Here is a 13,999-nt window from a genome sequence, read left to right as displayed (position 1 = left end):
AGATTTCAATGAGTTCTTCCAAGAGTTTGGATGGAGATGTGTCGGGAAGCTTTTTTTTTTTTTTTTTTTTTTATATATATATATATATATATATATATATATATATATATATATATATATATATATATCTTTTCCCCCCTCCATTTTCCTCCGATTTTCTCCCATCCTAATGTTTAGTCGTTATGCCAATTCCCAATCCCCTTCCTGGTCGCTGCGCACTTACCCCCCACAGGCGGTCTGGGAGAGTGGAGGCTATCACGTGCTTCCTCCGACACACGTCCAGCCAATCAACCGCTTCTTTTCACCTGGCAGCGCGGATTCTCATTGAGAGGGCGTAGCGTGTGGAAGGATCACACTATCCCACTCTTAGCAGGCACCCCGACCGAACTGTAGGAGTCGCTGTTTACAACGACCCGGACCCACCCTGCCAGCTTCTCCCACCCTCTAATACTGCCAATTGTATTAGTGTGAACGGCCAGCCAAGCTGGTGACAACCCCGGAGCTGTGAGCTGGATTCGAACAGGCGAATCTAGCCGCTCCGGGGTTTGGTGACGAACGCAATCTCCGTTACGCCACCTGACCGCCCGCCTTTTCTGTGTTTTATTAAATAATGATTTTCAGATTTTGAGAAATTGTCAAACTTATCCAAATTTGGTATTTTCATGGAGAACAGTGCAGCTGCAACAGATAGCACTTTAGTGATAATTTTCTGTAATCCAAAAAAATATTAAAAAAATCTATATAAATATATATTAGTTTTTTTAAATCTCAAGGCCCCCCCTGTCATGCCTCTGCGCCCCACCTGGGGGGCGCGCCCCACACTTTGAGAAACACTGGTCTAGTACTAGTGTATGATACCTCCGTTAGCTCACGTTAGCTCATGTTAGCTCACGTTAGCTCACTGTTCAAAACGAAATGTCCCATTCAACTAAATAGTTCACTGAGGCGTTGTCTTAACGTTATCTAGCCGGCTAGCAGTAGCTACAGATAGCTCCTGATATCAATGTCTTATAACATTGATTCGATGCGTATTCGAGCCCCGGCTTGCATCGCAGTCACAAACGGGGCTAGCTGAGGGAGTAGGGTATATCTGCAGAGCCGCAGATATACCCTGCTGAGGGCATGCTGAATGTGATTTGACCAAAGCGTATACACACAGACAGTGGAGATAGCGAGCATTTTTACTTGTTGCGTGGTGGCGATGTCTCGCAGATAATACAACTACAAGTATAATTATATAATATATATATATTAAAAAAAAAATTATATAAAATATATATATATATATATTTTCAAAAACGATCGATATCGGATCGGTATTGGCCGATATGGCTCAAGACGATCGGTGATCGGTATCGGTGGCAAAAAACTTGATCGGGGCATCCCTAGAAATTATCTACCTGGGTTCCATCCTAGAGGCTAATCTTTCCTGTGACAAAATGGCATCCAATGTAATAAAAAAAGTCAACCAACGAACTCGATTCTTGTACCGGATCTCCTCTGGTAAGCAAGAATACCCTGAAGACTCTGGCAGGAGCACTCATTCAAGGGTACTACGACTATGCTTGCACCTCATGGTACCAAAGCACCTCAAAGGCGCTAAAAACAAAATTAAAAACATCTCAAAACAAACTGGTCAGACTACTGCTTGACCTTACTCCTAGAACCCACCTCACCACTGCCCACTTTGACAACCTAGGATGGCTTAGAGTAGACGACAGAGTACAGCAACTTGCAATGGGCCTGGTCTACAAGATACACTACACGACCAAGCCGGTACCCATGTACATGTCAAAATACTTTCCAAAGGTCAGTGAATACCACGATCACAACACCAGAGGGAGCTCCACAAATCATGTTAAACCCAGATTCGGCTCAAACAAGGAACTAAACACGTTTCGCAATTATGCTACATCAATGTGGAACGCCCTACCCAAAGCTGTAAAGGAATGTGAATCACTACCCACTTTCAAAATCACTCAAAGAACACCTACGGGAGACTGCAATTCGAAACTGGCCCCTGTAAATGTCCTAACCCAACCCCCTCCAATGTACAGTAAATGACCAAGCATGGTTTTGTCAATATTCCAATGTACATACAGTTTTGCTTGTACAGGTGTACAGTGTTCCCCCCCCACCCCTCCTACCCAACCCCCCACCCCACCCCACCCAACCACCTCCAATGTATAGTCCCCCCCCCACCCACCCAACCTCCAATGTACAGTTTTTACGTCAAATGTATATACTCTCTTTTCTGGACTCTTTTTGTATCACAAACGGTACCGTATTTGCAAATCTGGTATGTCATAAATGTATAGATGTACCAGTACTGTCTATCTGTATGTCATATATGTCCCGATGAATTGAAAATGGGGTACCCTGATGTAAACAAGACGAAAGTCTTTCTCTGGTCTGCATCCCCTTAACAATTGTGTATTGAGCTGTACTGTATTGTACCCATTCTGCAATCTGTTAATGTTTAAAAAAAAAATTAATTAATTATTATTTTGTAGCCAAGAGTAAAGACCATAACCCTATCAAAAACAGTAGTCAAAGTGTATATTTGCATTTTTACCTCCATTTTCCTCCGATTTTCTCCCATCCCAATGTTAGTCGTATGCCAATTCCCAATCCCCTTCCTGGTCGCTGCGCACTTACCCCCCACAGTCAGATCATCTGGTAGAGTGGAGGCTATCACATGCTTCCTCCGACACACGTCCAGCCAATCAACCGCTTCTTTTCACCTGGCAGCGCGGATCCTCCCTGAGAGGGCGTAGCGTGTGGAAGGATCACACTATCCCACTCAGGTCCTATCCGCGCTTAGCAGGCGCCCCGACCGAACTGTAGGAGTCGCTGTTTACAACGACCCGGACCCACCCCGCCAGCTTCTCCCACCCTCTAATACAGCCAATTGTATTAGTGTGAACGGCCAGCCAAGCTGGTGACAACCCCGGAGCTGTGAGCTGGATTCGAACAGGCGAATCCAGCTCACAGCTCCGGGGTTGGTGACGAACGCAATCTCCGCTACGCCACCTAACCGCTTTACCGATGTTTTATACGATTTAGCGGAAATACGAAAATTATCGGAAAATGCTAATTATCGTAAAAACCGCAAGGAAATGACTAAATCCAGATTCAACCCTGTCATTGGAAAGAGGAGCATTTTCCCTATCCGTAGATGTATGATTTGGCCATAATAAGGTCAAGGTCAAGTTCAAGGTCAAATATGAATTTATAATTAACACTTTGGCTGCCGTGGGTTAAATTCATTATCAACCGTAGGTTGCCGGCTCTATTTGTCTATAGAGAAAGTCCCCTTCTTTGCAGGGCTATAACGTTTTAAATTCTATTGCTACATTGCCATTATTAGGGCCCATTCAAAGTCCTATATGTATTGTTCATTGTGTAGCAACGTTAAACTTTTTCATTCACATATTCATAGTAAAGTATGGTCTAATGTATAAGTATGTTTTCATCTCTTTCTGCAGCTTTCTCCAGAACGTGATCTATAGCCCCAAATACATTATATTGATGATGCAATACAGTTTTATGGCAATCAGCGCGATATAAAAAATTCCAACTAGACATACTTCTAGAAGTTACTACACGTCATCTGATGTTGACCGGATGGGCTAGGGGGCGTTTATAATTCCGTGGGCAGCGTTATACCAATCATCTAATGTGGGTCAAATGTTGATAATAGCAGTTAGTATCGAAGACGGTAACTTTACACGCTAAAACTCACCCCAGTCTCCTCGCGCCGTTGGGCGATCATCGTAGAGTAGACATTTTATCATTATGGGATGTAGATTTACCCGGTCCATCTCCAGCTTGTATAATGGTATATACGTCCAAATTATTGGCAATCGATCGCTATGTAGTGTGTCGAGATCGAGTCCCGGGACCTATTAGCGAGTGCCCGGAAGTAATACGGCCGTCCAGCACAACCTCTACGGCACTTCCTGTTAAGCGATTGCGCCGATCGGCCACCAGATGGCGCTCCTGAACCGCCAGAGAGCTCAGTGGGTCCTCCTGGTGGATCTCAGGCCAGCGGAGGGGACATATGAATCCGATCCCAGATTTTTGAAATATTGATATTAAAGACGCTGTAAGGCGTCTTCGGCAACTTGAGCATGGCCGGGAATGACGTGTTTAGGCGTTTCCCGGCACCCAAAGTGTTCAAATCGATTATCATTAATTACTGTATCTACAAATCCTTCTGTTTAATCATCTTCCCTTTATTCATTTGCTTAGATTCTCTGTACACATGATCTCAATAAGGTGGTGAATGAGCTCAGTGAGCATTTTCTCGTACCCCGCAGATTTAACATGATCAAAGATGCAAAAATCATAAATCATATTTTATATTCTCATTTTCTTCATTACAATTTACTCAGCCTAGTAACAGACACAACATTTCTGACACTGGAAATACATACCCCCAGGTCCCTAGATGTTCCTAGATACCAAGAACATGCAAATTGACCTTGCAGAAGTGGAGCAATCTTCCATTTACTTAGGCATGTACCTTTAGGCGAAATATTCCTACAGCTTAACATTAACCCATTCTCTGCCACCACTTTGATCATCTTAAACCATCCTCTGCCAGCGCTATTTGTCTATGGAGATGTTCACCTTCTTTGCTGGGCTATAACTTTTTAAATTGTATTGCTAAATTGACATTACTATGGCCCATTCAACATCAATTATCTATCGTTCAGGATGTAGGAACGTTTTACTTTTTCATTCACACATTCATACGAAAATACCGTCTAGAGCAGGGGTGGGCAACTTTGTATATGGTGAGGGCCACAAAATGTCCACAATCAATCTGGGGGGCCGCATTGTTTATCGGCAGTCCCGCCAGTAGTACCCCATCACTCAAATAGCCCTAATAGTCACAAGGTATATAAACAATTATAATTTGTTGTAACTTTGTTTTTATTCCATTTCAAATGCATTTAGTAATGCAATTTCAACTTTTTGAATTTATAAACAGCTGAATTTAAAAGTATTGCTGTGTAACCCCAAATATATACAAAAATGATCAATTATAATTAAGGCTTCTAATAAAATAAATGTATGAACTTAAAGCCCACTGCTCAACAAACACAAAGCAGCATTCCTGCTGCATTTCACTACAACAGTAAATCAAAAGTGCAATAATAAATGATTTTGTTAAATGTATAAACTTTTATCCTGCTACTAAACAAAACATTATAACACTGAAATGCATGTTATGGATATGAAGCACTCAGGAATGTTTTGTCTGTTGTAGTGAAATGCAGCAGGAATGCTGCTTTGTGTTATTAGTGTTATCTGAACACTACAAAAGTAAACAAGTAAAGTGCAAGTAAAGTAAAGTGCAATACTACATGCCTCCCATTGACCCTTTATCAAACTGGCATGACATTCACCCTCGCCCCACAGTGGGTCAATAATGGTTATAATAATAATAATAATAATAATAATAATAATAATAATAATAATAATAATGGTCCCCTCTCTACACCTCTCCATCATCTCCCCCCCCCCTCTCTACACCTCTTGATCATCTCTTCCCCCCTCTCTACACCTCTTCATCATCTCCTCCTCCCCCCCCCTCTACACCTCTTCATCATCTCCTCCCCCCCTGTCTTTAATGAGACACTTGTGGTCTCTCTTGTTGGCGCACAATAGCAGGAATGTCAACATCAATGTTTGTGCATGCAATCTGCATCAGATGAAATAATGTTTCTTCCGACAGCCTGTTTCTCTCCTTTGACTTGATGTGCTTCATGTTTGAGAAATTGCTCTCGCATATGTATGTGCTCCCAAACATACTGGCCATAGAGAGGGCAAAGTCCCTGAGGAGTGGGAAGCGGGGCTCAGGTAGCAGTTTCCAAAACGAAATTCCCCTCTCATTTCTCTTTGCTTGAAAAAAAGGATCTGACTGTAGCTCGCACAGTTCAAGCTGCAACGGTGGGGGCTGCTCTGACACCGTAGCGGTGAGGGCGCCGGCAAACAGCGCTATCCGTGACTGCATGCCGTTGAAATCTTCAAACCGATCATTGAATTGCATTTGCAGTGTTTCAATGTCGCTCCTGTACTTTCCGACGGCTCAGCCATCGGATTTCTGTGTGTAGCTGCAAGTCGCCATAATCAGTGTCCATCTCTTCCAAAAAGGAGACAAACTTTCTATGGTTTAGTGACCTGTTGCCTCCACGAATTAGATTGGTAACCTTGGTAACCAAATCCATAACATGGCTGTAGTAGTCAAGCTTCTTGGCACAGAGAGCCTCCTATATCAGATAAAAAAAAAGAAAAACGATTTAACGACTCTCGCATATAATTTGACTACACTCGACTCGCATTGGTCATTATTAGTGACCCACAATAGATGGAAATTATGTTAGCGATCTTACCTGATGTATAATGCAGTGCAGCATTGGACACTCAACGCCACTCTGCCAGAAGCCCGGCGAATCCTGTGCGTTTTCCTTTCATTGCCGGTGCTCCATCGGTAACAACAGCCGACAGTTTATCAAAACCCCCATATTGCTGCACGGCACTTTCAACAGCGTTTCATATGTCCACACTAGGGCTGACCCCTATTAGTCAAATAGTCGACTAATCGATCGAAAGGAGCCATAGTCGACTGCCAACTCTTCTTAGTCGAATACAATACAAAAAAATACAAAAAAATTAAAAATTAAAAAATACAAATTTTTTTATTTATTTATTTTTTTTATATATTGGCCTGGGGCCGCATGGAACGTCGGTGAGGGCCGCATGCGGCCCGCGGGCCGCCAGTTGCCCCTCCCTGGTCTAGAGTATAAATATGTTTTTATCGTTTTCTGCAGTATTTCATAGAACGTGAGATATAGGCATAAATGCATACCGTAATTCCTCTAATAGTAACCCCGGCTTGTATTTGTTTCAACTGTAGCGGGTACCAGGCTTGTATTAGGAGGAGGCCTGTATAAGAGGGAGGCCTATATTTCAAATTTTCAAACGGATCATAATGAATAAATCAACATTTTGTGTCAGTTTGAACCCAGTAAAATGTACTGGGTTCATTTATTGAAACCAAGTACTGTATGAAATAGTAAACAGTGCAATTACAGGTGGTCACTGGTCATTTCAACGTTTTCAAAGTGAAATCAAGTAACTAGCTCAGTATATGCAGCTCAGTATATTAGTAACCCGGCTTGTATTAGGAGGCCGGCTTATAATTGCTTAGCTCAAGAGCGCACCCGGCCATTAATAGAGACCCGGCTTGTATTTGAGACCCGGTTACTATTAGAGGAATTACGGTATATTAGATTGTCAAATGCAGTTTGATACCGATCAACGTTATATTAAAAATTTAAACTGTACATGGTCCTAAACGGTGAACGGAGGGGGGGGGGGTCGTTTATAATTCCGTGACCGACATTAACAACTTTGACTGCCGGAAAACGCTTTACAGCGTCATTCCCGGCCATGCTCAAGTTGCCGGAAGACGCTGTACAGCGTCCTTATATCAATATTTCAAAAATCTGCGATCGGATTCATATTTCCCCTCCGCTGGCCTGAGATCCACCAGGAGGACCCACTGAGCTCTCTGGCGGTTCAGGAGCGCCATCTGGTGGCCGATCGGCGCAATCGCCAAACAGGAAGTGCTATGGAGGTTGTGCTGGTCGACCATATTACTTCCGGGCACTCTGTTTGGCTCACGGGACTCGATCTCGACACAATACATAGCGATCGATTGCCAATAACTCGATAAACAACATGATTTGGACATATATACTATTATACAAGCTGGAAATGGACCCGATATTTCTACATACCATAATAGGTAAATTACTGTTCCACGCTCATCGCCCAACGGCGCGAGGAGGATACGGTAAGATTCAGCGTTATTTTTGATCGTATTCCATATAAACTGTTATGATGAACATATCACCCACACTAGATGAATGATATAACGCTGCCCACGGAATTATAAACGATCCCCCGCCCATCCGGTCATCATCAGATCATACGTAGATCATTCTAGAAGTACGTCCAATTGAAATTTTTTATATCGCCCCGATTGCCATCAAACTGTATTTCATCATCAATATAATGCATTTGGGGCTATATATCAAGTTCTGGAGAAAGCTGCAGAAAGAGATGAAAACATACTTATACATGATTAGACCATACTTTACTATGAATATGTGAATGAAAAAGTTTAACGTTGCTACACAATGAACAATACATATAGGACTTTGAATGGGCCCTAATAATGGCAATGTAGCAATAGAATTTAAAAAGTTATAGCCATGCAAAGAAGGGGTACTTCTCCATAGACGAATAGAGCCGGCAACCTATGGTATATAATGAATTTAACCCATGGCACCCAAAGTGTTAACACTATGGTCGCAGATGACGTGTTTACACGTCATTCCTAGCCATGCTCATTCTGCCGAAGACGGCGTAACTCGTCTTTTTTTTTTTTTTTTTAAACTTTGCCCATTTCCCTGGCTCTTTTATACGTTTATCGCATTTATACTTGGTCAAGTTCGACCGACAGAAGCAGGCTGAAAGGGTTCAGATGGGGGGGAAGACACTCTGGGAAAGGCACGGCTGCAGTCTGGGATTCGAACTCGCTCAGCCCCAGATCCGTGACGAGCACGGTTGTCCACGGCGCTGAAATAGCACTCGCGGTACGTGGCGAGCTACTGGAGCTCCCCTGCGTAACTCGTCTTTGATATCAATAATTCAAAAATCTGTGATCGAAATCATATTTCTCCTCCGGAGCCATGATATGTACTGGTGAGCTCCACTCAACTGTCTAACGGTTCAAGAGCGCCATCCGGTCGCCGATCGGCAGATTGGCCAAGAGGGAGGGGCGCGCCAAACAGGAAGTGCTCATCCATAATCGGTCCGGGCACTCGCGATCGGTAGCCTGACTCCATCTCAACACACTGGATGATCAATCGCTCGCCCTAACTCAATAAACAACGTTATTTGGACGTATATAGTATTATACAACCTGGAAATGGTTCATCAGGATCAACATCCCATAATCGAAAACTGTCTACTCCACGCCGATCGTCCAACGGCGCGAGGAACATACGGTAAGATCCAGCGTTATTTTCTAACGTATTCCATATAAACTGCTCTGATGACCATATGACCCACATTAGACAAATGGTATAACGTTGCCCACGGAATTATAAACACCCCCCCGCCCATCCGGTCATCATCAGATGATACGTAGTAACTTCTAGAACCACGTCCAGTTGAAATTTTTTATCTCGCGCCGATTGCTATCAAACTGTATTTCATCATCAATATAATGCATTTGGAGCTATAAATCAAGTTCTGGAGAAAGCTGCAGAAAACGATAAAAACATACTTATGACTTACTTTAGACCATATTTTAGTATGAATATGTGAATGAAAAAGTTTAACGTTGCTACACCCTGAACAATACATATAGGACATTGAATGGGCCATAATAATGGCAATTTAGCAATAGAATTTAAAAAGTTATAGCCCTGCAAAGAAGGGGAACTTCTCCATAGACAAATAGAGCTGGCTAGGGATGGTAAATTATGAATTTAACCCATGGCGATCAAAGTGTTAAATGATTTATGTAGTATGGGTGATATATTGATCAGAGCAGTTTGTATGATAAAGAAAAACGCTGAAACTCACGTCAGTCTCCTCGTACCGTTGGGCGATGAGAGTGGAACAAACGGATCCCAGTTATGTGGTGGGGATCGAGGCGATCCAGTTCCGGTTTGTATAATACTAATATACGCCCAAATCATGTTGTTTATTGAGTTATGGCAACAATCCATGTCCACGGTGTGTGGATTGAGTCCCGGGACGATACACGAGTGGCCGGATGGAATTAGGGGACGGACCGAGCTCCAACGTGCATTTCCGGTTTGGCAACTCGCAGATCGGCCACCAGGTGGCGGTATTGAAGCGTTGCATAGTTGTGATGGCTCCCGCAGCATATGACAAGGCTCCGTGGGTGAAATATGAATTCCATGACGAAAATATGAACTTGAAACACGCTGTACAGCGATATTGGCAGACTACACATGGCGGGCAATAACGCTGAACAGCGTTATTGACGGGGAATGGGTTAATAAAGTCGCTCTCTTTCGAAGTTGGTTAAGTAAGGTAGAGCCATATGAAATCCGTTAAATTTTTTTTCAAATTTTTTTTTCTTCCAAATTCAGTTTTTTTGCTTTGTACGCGCATTTTACCATCAGAAATAGTGTCTAATAAGTGGGAATGAATAAATGTCCACAATTTAATAAGATATAACAGTCCATTTAATAGGGCTGTCTTAAATACTTGGAAGCTTCGAAGCTTCGTTCGATGGGCATGGGATTCGAATATGAAAATAAAATTCGATAAAAATAAATAAATAAAATTATTATTTATTATTATTATTATTATTATTATTATTATTATTATATATATATATATATATTTTTTTTATTATCTTTTTCCCCCCTTCCTTTTTTCCGATTTTTCTCCCATCCCACTGTTATTAGTTATGCCAATTCCCAATCCCCTTCCTGGTTGTTGCGCACCCCCCCCCTACTGTTGGTCCGGGAGGCCGGAGACTGTCGCATGCTTTCCTCCGACACATGTGCAGCCAGCCGGCAGCCAGCCTGGCAGCGCAGATTCTCACTGGGAGAGTGTAACGTGTTGAAGGTCGCACTACCTCTCTCCAGATCCTTCCCTTGCTGAGCAGGCGCCCCGACCGAACTGTAGGAGTCGCTGTCCACACGCCCAGGACCCACCCATCAGCTTTCCCACCCCTAACACTGCCAATTGTGTTAGTATGAGCGACCAGCCAAGCTGGTGGCAGCGTCGAGAGCTGGGCTCGAACCCAGCGTCTCCAGCGTTGATGGCGAGCGCCTTGCCCACACCACCTAGCCGCCCCCTATTTTATTTTAATTTTTTTTGCAAAATCAACTCTGCCTCTTTGTTAATTACAACAAGCAATGCTGTTTGTTATTTAAGATGAGGTCGGCCTCGGCACTGACAGATTTGTGTTCATTGTGCTGCTTTTATAAAGCCTCAAATGACTGCTTACAATATTGCATTTTTTTTTTAACAAATGTTTTTTATTATATTTTTGTCATTACACACACACATTAACAGTATAAATCCACTATAAATCACAGGACTATTACCGATATAACACTAACAATAATGACAGCCCAGTTTTTAAATCAAAATAGATGTAGATAAAAAATATACACATTAATTACAATACATATACTATGCTCTTGCTCGCTCCCCCCCACAGGACCCCCTCTTGGATAGCATCCATTATACCGTTTGACATCGAGGATTAAAAGTTCATATAATGCTTTATCCTCTCCACCACAACTGACCAGATTGCTATGCTGGCTTCATTAACACCTAGGATTCGTGCGGTAGATATCTCTAGATAAATCACATCAAGATAGGTAAGAATCCATACCCTCCGGCACATTTTATCCGGTTGAATCCAGAGTGATGCTATTGGCTTTTTGGCAGCCGTAAGACCGGACAAGACTAGCCTCTTTACATGTACAAAGTGTGATAACTGAGAGACATTATTCAGCAACAATACAGAAGGCAGTACAGGTATTGTCAGAAATAAAAATTCTGATAATAGCGTGGTTACTTCTTCCCAAAATATCTTAACAGGAGGGCATTCCCAATACATATGCATAAATGTACCACTATCACCGTTTAAACATAAGGAACATCGAGAGTCTTGTTTAAGCCCCATTCGGTTCAGTCGTATAGGAGTCGGGTAAGTCCTATGAATAAAATTAAGATTAATCTGTTGATGATCTGGGTTGCATGAAGATAGCCGAACGTTTGCCCAGACTTCAGCCCAATCTAAATCTACTTCCAAGTCTGGTATATCCTTCCTCCAAACTGAGTAATATTTCATGAAAGCAAAGTGTTTTGTTTGTCTAAGATTTAAAAAGGTTTAAACTTTACAGCATTGACAAAGTTGAACAAAGTGCTGTACAAGTCCCACAACATAAAAAATAAAATAAAATAAAAAGTATAATTTATTTTTTATTTTATTTTTTTTTTACATTTGATTCCATTTGTATTGCTCAATTCCGTGATTCTGTGAACGCGGATTTCATATGGCTCTAGTTAGGGTTAGAGTTTGGAATAGGGATGCCCCGATCGATCGGCCACCGATCGTTATCGGCCGATAATCAGTATAAATATGCGATCTGTAAATTCCGATAATGAGTCATATTCGCCGATCGTGGAAACCGATCAAGCGGAGATCTCACTCGCTGTCTGTCTCAGACACACAGGACCTGCAAACTGCCGCTGCTCCTCCTCCCTTGCCCCGCCTGCACCGGTGTACAGTTTGTAAACACAGGACTGAGAGGCTCTGCTCGAGTCTATAGTGCATTCGACGTGAGCTAACGTTAGCTACCTAGCTATCGTTACTGTTTAAACAAAATTACCCAGTCAACTATTCACTTTTAGTAGGCATTGTCTAACTGGTATCTAGCCGGCTAGCTACTGATAGCTCCTGATATCAACAAATGCTCCAGCAAGTCTAGTAGTGCATGTTGATACCTCCGTTAGCTCACGTTAGCTAGCTCGTGTTAGTTCACTGTTCAAAACGAAATGTCCCATTGAACTAAATAGTTCACTGAGGCGTCGTCTTAACGTTATATAGCCGGCTAGCAGTAGCTACAGATAGCTCCTGATATCAATGTCTTATAACATTGATTCGATGCGTATTCGAGCTGAGGGCTTGCTGAATGTGATTTATACCAATACTAGAGTCCAGCTGCAGCGCCGGAGGGTCCAGCTGCAGCGCCGGAGAATCCTGGCCGTAGCTGGAGGCTACTCAGTACACACAGACAGTGGAGCTGTTTGCAGATAGCGAGCATTTTGACTTGTTGCGTGGTGGCGATGTCTCGCAGATAATACAAGTACAATTATGTATTTTATATATATAAAAAAATATATATATAAAATAATCTTTAATTTTTTTTTAATAAAAAATGATCGTATCGGATCGGTATCGGCCGATATGGCTCACGACGATCGGTGACCGGTATCGGTGGCAAAAAACGTGATCGGGGCATCCCTAGTTTGGAATCAGGGCTGGTGGTCTATCGCCCTGCTCTAAAGACAAACTCTAACCTTAACCAACTTCGAAAGAGCGACTTCGAAAGAGTGCCTAAACTTAACCAGTTGGAAACAAGTCGGACAGTAATAAAATTGGCAATCAATCAATCAATCAATTCAATAACCTACGCTCACTTAAAACAGCGCACCTCTCAGCTGATTCTATAGAAAGTAGGTACAAAAAATTCAAAAAAAAATTGCAATCAATCAATTCGCACGCTTTTTATTTTGTTCCACAATGACTCATGACCCATCAATTACATCATCCAACATTGTTTAAGAAACTACCGTAACACATTCGTCGTGACAGAATCGTTTTTTTATTTAGTCTTTATAACCCTATCACCATATCCTTTCGTAACATTTACTGTCTGCCATCTTGCTTGCATTTCTAAAAACTTGCACGGTGGAGTGATAGTAATTCGGTTGTGGGCGGGTCCTGGGACCAAGAGCGTGGGGTTATTACAAATACCCACGTGTGACAGTTTCAGCCAATCAGAATCGAGAAAATTGCATGCCGTTGTATAAATGTCTATTATATCTTGGTACAGTGGGCACACTGGGCAGGTTGTTAGAAAGTGGAGCTCATTTTCCCCTCTGCTCTTGAAACACTACTATCTACAAAGAGTGTATTTGACTATTAGCAGAATAGTTGATTGCTGCTAGAGTGGTTTGTTTACCCTTGTTTTATACTTGTTATTTTGTAAAATACAATACCTTTATTTATTTTGTATTTAAATATATAGATGTGTACCCTTTTTAGTTAATTTGTTAAACATATTTTTTTAAATAAACATAACATTTATAGATATGTGTGTGACTGTGTATATATATATATATGATGTTCTAA

General features: G+C 42.1%; 1 protein-coding gene across 2 annotated transcripts in view; it reads left to right on the top strand.

Moving 5' to 3' along the window:
* The window catches only part of LOC311227688 (histone-lysine N-methyltransferase 2B-like), a 164,691-nt gene that overhangs the window by 38,460 nt on the left and 112,232 nt on the right, over positions 1-13,999 (top strand). The gene's annotated exons all lie outside the window — the stretch shown is intronic.

Source organism: Notolepis coatsorum (assembly GCF_963971535.1).
Source record: "Notolepis coatsorum genome assembly, chromosome: 4".
Taxonomy (NCBI): domain Eukaryota; kingdom Metazoa; phylum Chordata; class Actinopteri; order Aulopiformes; family Paralepididae; genus Notolepis; species Notolepis coatsorum.
Note: the sequence above shows the minus strand (reverse complement) of the source record. Positions and strands in the feature narration are given on the sequence as shown.